Raw genomic sequence first — 6,009 nt, 5'->3', positions numbered from 1 at the left:
GCGATTTTTGTGTTGCGTCGCTCTATAGTTTCCTGTAGCGAACCGGACTTCACCTAAAGCTAATGATCCGAGCCAACCGTCTACACCTTGAGTTGTATGGCCAATGGCAGAGACGTGTTAACACCGCAAGCTGGAAACAGACTGGTCATACCGAAAGGCGTCAGGTCAACGTTTCGTTCGGAACCCCATGAATGGGGGGCACGCAACACTATTTTCACAGCGCCATAGTCGTGTTGTCCCATCGGAAGGGCCCCATTGGAAGGGATCTCCAACACGACTTGAGAGCGCCACAGTCGTGTTGCCTCATTGGTAGGGAACTACAACACGACTCTAAACTACAGTTGGGTTTCCCCATTCGTATGGATTTACAACCCGACTGTCAACCGACAATTAGTGTTGACGCTTTTGCGTTCAGCGCTATTGGTGGTGTTTTCCCACGCACGTGTCAACTTGCTGGAGTTAATTCTAAGTTCCTTTCTATTCCATAGAAACCAAGTATCCATGTCTACATCAAGCAAGGGAAAGCGTAAAGCGCAAACCACGACAACTCAACAAGCCAACAAGAAAGCCCGTACAACGACCGACGAAGCAGCCTCCATACCTGCACCAAAGCGCGTTATGACCGAACACCAAAAAAAGCTAAAACGTGAACGGGCGGCGTTTATACATGCGACGCAAACGGCAGAAGCGTTGCAACAAAGCCGCCAGAATAAAGCAATTGGCAAGGCGCGCTTGCGCACCCAAGCTACTGCAAAAGAATTTGAAGCCAGACGCCAATGCAACCGAGAGCTCATGTCTTACGCACGTGCCAACGAAACCCCCGAAGAACGCGAGGCGCGACACCTACGCAACCGTGAGGTTACGTCGGACGCACGTGCCGCGGAAACCGAGGAAGAACGCGACGCGCGACGCCAACGCAACCGAGAGCTCATGTCGGACGCACGTGCCGAGGAAACCGACCATGAACGCGATGCGCGACGCCAACGCAACCGAGAGCTCATGTCTTACGCACGTGGCAACGAAACCCCCGAAGAACGCGAGGCGCGACGCCACCGTGACCGCGAGGTGACGTCGGACGCACGTGCTAACGAAACCGCTGAAGAACGCGAGGCGCGACACCTACGCAACCGTGAGGTTACGTCGGACGCACGTGCCGCGGAAACCGAGGAAGAACGCGACGCGCGACGCCAACGCAACCGAGAGCTCATGTCGGACGCACGTGCCGAGGAAACCGACCATGAACGCGATGCGCGACGCCAACGCAACCGAGAGCTCATGTCTTACGCACGTGGCAACGAAACCCCCGAAGAACGCGAGGCGCGACGCCACCGCGACCGCGAGGTGACGTCGGACGCACGTGCTAACGAAACCGCTGAAGAACGCGACGCGCGACGCCAGAGCGACCGTGAAGTTACGTCGGCCGCACGTGCTAACGAAACCGCTCAAGAACGCGACGCGCGACGCCACAGCGACCGGGAAGTTACGTCGGCCGCACGTTCTAACGAAACCGACGAAGAACGCGAGGCGCGACGCCTCCGCGACCGCGAACTTACGTCGGACGCACGTGCCAACGAAAGCACCCAAGAGCGTGAAGCGCGACGCCGAGTGGATCGCGAGGCAACTGCCGTGGCACGGCAAAATGAAGATGAACGCCAACTCTCAGCACGACGCGCTGACGATGCGCAGCGCAGAGCTGTCCGGGTCTCGACAAACTATCGAGACCTAATTGGCGCGGCATTCGTCTATTCACCCCACGACCCATATGCCGATATGCGCGTTCTCCAACTTGGTCTCATGGACAAGCGGTGTGTCCAATGCACTGCTTTAACGTTTGCAGGAGAACCCAAGGGTCTATGTTGTGCAAGTGGCAAGGTCGTATTGCCTGCTTTGCCACAACCCCCTTCGCCGTTGATTCAACTGTTGTACGGGAATGCAGACTTGGATCGGCATTTCCAAAACAATATCCGGCGCTTTAACTCTGCATTTAAGATGACCAGCTTTGGTGCAGACGTTAAGGATCAGGGGGGCTTTATGCCAACGTTTCGCGTCAAGGGTCAAGTGTACCATAGAATAGGGTCATTGTTGCCTTTCGGTGATAATAATCCTCAGTTCTTGCAGATTTATTTCTGCGATGGTATCGACACCGCCACCAATGCTCGATTGAGCTTCACAGTTCAGAACGAACGAGATCGGTCCAAGGACCGTGAGGTGGTTGTGATGCTTCAAGACATGCTTAATGACCACAACGAGTTGGTGCGGCAGTTCAAAAACCATCTTGGGAATTTGACTACACCAGGCCAGCGCTTGATCATTCGTGGGGACAAAACACCTGGGGATGAACATCGTGGGCGCTACAACGCACCAACGGCACCCGACGTCGCAGTCATCATCTGTGGAGAAAACGGAAAGAAAAGGGACATTGTGCTTGAGAAATCAAGCGGTGTTCTGGTGCGGATTTCCGAATTTAATCCAACGTATGATCCGCTGCAGTACCCCTTGATTTTTTGGAACGGCCATGATGGTTATCACTTTGATATCTATCAAAACGGAGGGCAAAGTGCTAAAAAAGTGTCATGTATGCAATTCTACTGCTACATGCTCATGATTCGCGACGGTACTAAGAACATATTGCTGTACTATCGTGAATTGTTCCATCAGTTCGTAGTCGACATGTATGCCAAAATTGAATCTGAACGATTGGACTTTATCCGTTACAACCAAACAAAATTGCGCAGTGAATCTTACTTCCATTTGTGTGACGCGATGAATCAGGCAGGCGCGGATCCTACTCAAATTGGGAGACGTGTCCTCTTGCCTGCTACGTTCACTGGTAGCCCCAGACACATGCACAAATACGCTCAAGATGCCATGGCGTATGTGCGCAATTACGGGCGACCTGATCTTTTTGTTACGTTCACATGCAACCCCAAGTGGGAGGAAATACAACGTCATCTATTCCAAAACCAAAAACCTACACATCGTCACGATGTCATCGCTCGGGTCTTTCGTCCCAAGCTTAAAAAAATGATGGAAGTCATCTCGAAGGGCAAGATATTTGGTGACACCATTTGCCACATGTATTCGGTGGAATGGCAAAAGCGTGGGTTGCCCCATGCGCACATCTTGGTTTGGTTGGCTAAAAAAATACGCCCGAATCAAGTGGATCTCATTATCACTGCTGAGATCCCAGATTCCAACATCGACCCTGCTTTGTACACAACTGTCACTACAAACTTGCTTCATGGTCCATGCGGAAGGGACAATCCTTCCTCACCGTGCATGCTAAATGGCGTTTGTTCCAAGCGCTACCCGAGGCAATTCATTGTGGAAACACAAACTGACAAAGAAGGGTATCCTTTGTACAGAAGATGAGATTCCAACCATGATGGTCATACATTCAAAAAGACTATCCGTGGGAAAGAATTTACGTACGACAACCGATATGTTGTGCCATACTCGCCGATTTTGTGCAAAATGTTCCATGCGCACATCAATGTCGAATATTGTCAGTCTGTGAAGGCTATCAAATACATTTGCAAGTATGTCTACAAAGGCAGCGACCAAGCTGTGTTTGAGCTCACTGGAGGCACTGACAATTTGGACGAGGTTCGACAGTTTCAACAGGGCCGCTACATAAGCAGCAACGAGGCTATATGGAGAATCTTCAGCTTTCCCTGCCGTTGTCCATCTTGATGTGCATCTTGAAAACGGTGAACGCACGTATTTTACAGCCGGCAACGTCGACAGAGTCCTTCAAGTGCGTCGCAATACTACGTTGACTGCATTCTTCAAACTATGCGAAAGCGATGAGTTTGCGCGTACGCTACTGTACTCTGACATTCCGTCGTATTACACTTGGAAGAACTACACTTGGAACCGTCGTCTCAAGGGGCTACCAGTGGAAGGCTGGCCTGGCGTTTGCAAGGACCACGCATTGGGTCGCCTGTATACCGTTCATATGTCCCAAACGGAATGCTATTATCTCCGTTTGCTTTTGATTAACGTCAGAGGCCCAACATCCTTTGACTCCATTAAAACGGTCGATGGACAACTTTGTGATACGTTTAAACAAGCGTGCCAAGGTTTGGACCTTCTGGAAAGCGAACATCATTTGCACCAGGCCATGCGAGAAGCAGTAGACTGTCGAGAACCGTCAAAAATACGCGATCTATTCGCTATTATTTTGACTACGTATACTCCAGCTAATGCGAGGGACCTGTGGGATGCTTACAAACATCACATGGCTGAAGACATTCTGTTTCGCTTTGAAAATGAGTCCAACGACCAAGGACTTGAATTGTCCGATGCTATGACTAATGAGGCTTTGATCTTGATTGAGAACATCACTTTGTCTATGGCGGGCCGACCGTTGGACCACTTTGGTCTGGATCCACCTCGACGAGACCTTGGAGTGCCCCTTTGTGCTGAAATTGTTCGGGAGCAGAACTACGATACTATTGCTCTCTCACGTTTAGTGGACCACAATCTGCCTCTATTGCAGAATGTGCCTGCGCAACATACGGCATATGTATCATTGATAGAGAAGATCTACTCCGGACAAGGTTCCGTCACCTTCCTCGACGCACCTGCTGGCACTGGGAAGACGTTCCTCATCAACACCATATTAGCCTCTGTCCGGTGCAAAGGAGATATTGCGTTAGCAACAGCTTCTTCTGGCATTGCTGCTACTCTTATGGATGGGGGACGCACAGCTCATTCCACATTCAAGCTACCTCTGAATTTGACACCTGAAGATGCCACTTGCAATATCTCCAACCAAAGTGGTACTGCCAAATTGTTACGTGCTTGCAAAGTCATTGTTTGGGATGAATGTACCATGGCACACAAAAAAGCTGTAGAACTCCTTGATGAGACTTTACACGATATCCGCGAACACGGTCAAGTCATGGGAGGAGTCTGTGTCATTTTATCAGGGGACTTTCGTCAGACCCTGCCTATCATTACCCGGGGAACCATGGCGGATGAGGTCCATGCGTGCTTGAAGAAAAGCCGGCTTTGGACCCAGGTCGATAAGCTAAAGTTGACTACTAACATGCGCCTATTGACCAGTGGCGATGTGTCGGCTCAACGTTTTGCCGACACATTACTCCACATTGGGAATGGGACTATGCAGCCAATCCATAACGATGACGTTGCACTCCCTATCGACTTTTGTCATATGTTGTCGTCTCCTAGCGACTTAAAAGACAAAGTCTATCCTGATATCGCCACCAAACCTATGGGAGATGAATTGTGCACTTGGCTATGTGCACGAGCTATACTGGCACCCCGGAACGATGATGTCAATGCAATCAATGCTCATATTTTGGGATTGCTGCCACAGCCTGCTGTGACATACAAGTCGTTCAACACGACACTTGAAAATGACGATGCAGTACGCTTTCCCACTGAATTTCTTGACTCTCAAGAATTGCCAGGCATGCCTCAACATAAACTGGAGCTGAAATTTGGCACACCTATACTTTTATTGCAAAACCTCAATGCTCCAAAACTCTGCAATGGTACAAGACTTTGTGTCAAGTCTTTGTTTCCTAACTTAATTGAAGCAGTTGTGTTGACTGGCAGTCACAAAGGGGTTGAAGTGCTATTGCCACGGATCCCCATTATTGCCGAAGATGTCCCATTTCCCTTCAAGCGAACGCAATTCCCCATTCGTTTGGCTTATGCAATGACCATTAACAAATCTCAAGGTCAAACATTGCTAATTGCTGGGATCAATCTACAAACGGCTTGCTTTGCCCACGGCCAACTATACGTGGCCTGCTCTCGCGTCGGATCCGCCAAAAACTTATTTGTTTACGCACCTGGCAGTGTGACAAAAAACATTGTGTACCCACAAGTTCTCATTGATTAGTTTTTAAACTTCCCTAATAAATTATCTTTAAACACTTCACTTAAACACCCTCTTTACTTACCTATTTCTAACACTCCTTAATAAATTATTCTATACACTTTTACATCTTTCTCTGTCCCCACTTATGTACCCGC

Source organism: Lampetra planeri, chromosome 4, assembly GCF_965212315.1.
Source record: "Lampetra planeri chromosome 4, kcLamPlan1.2.h2, whole genome shotgun sequence".
Lineage (NCBI taxonomy): Eukaryota > Metazoa > Chordata > Hyperoartia > Petromyzontiformes > Petromyzontidae > Lampetra > Lampetra planeri.
Note: the sequence above shows the minus strand (reverse complement) of the source record.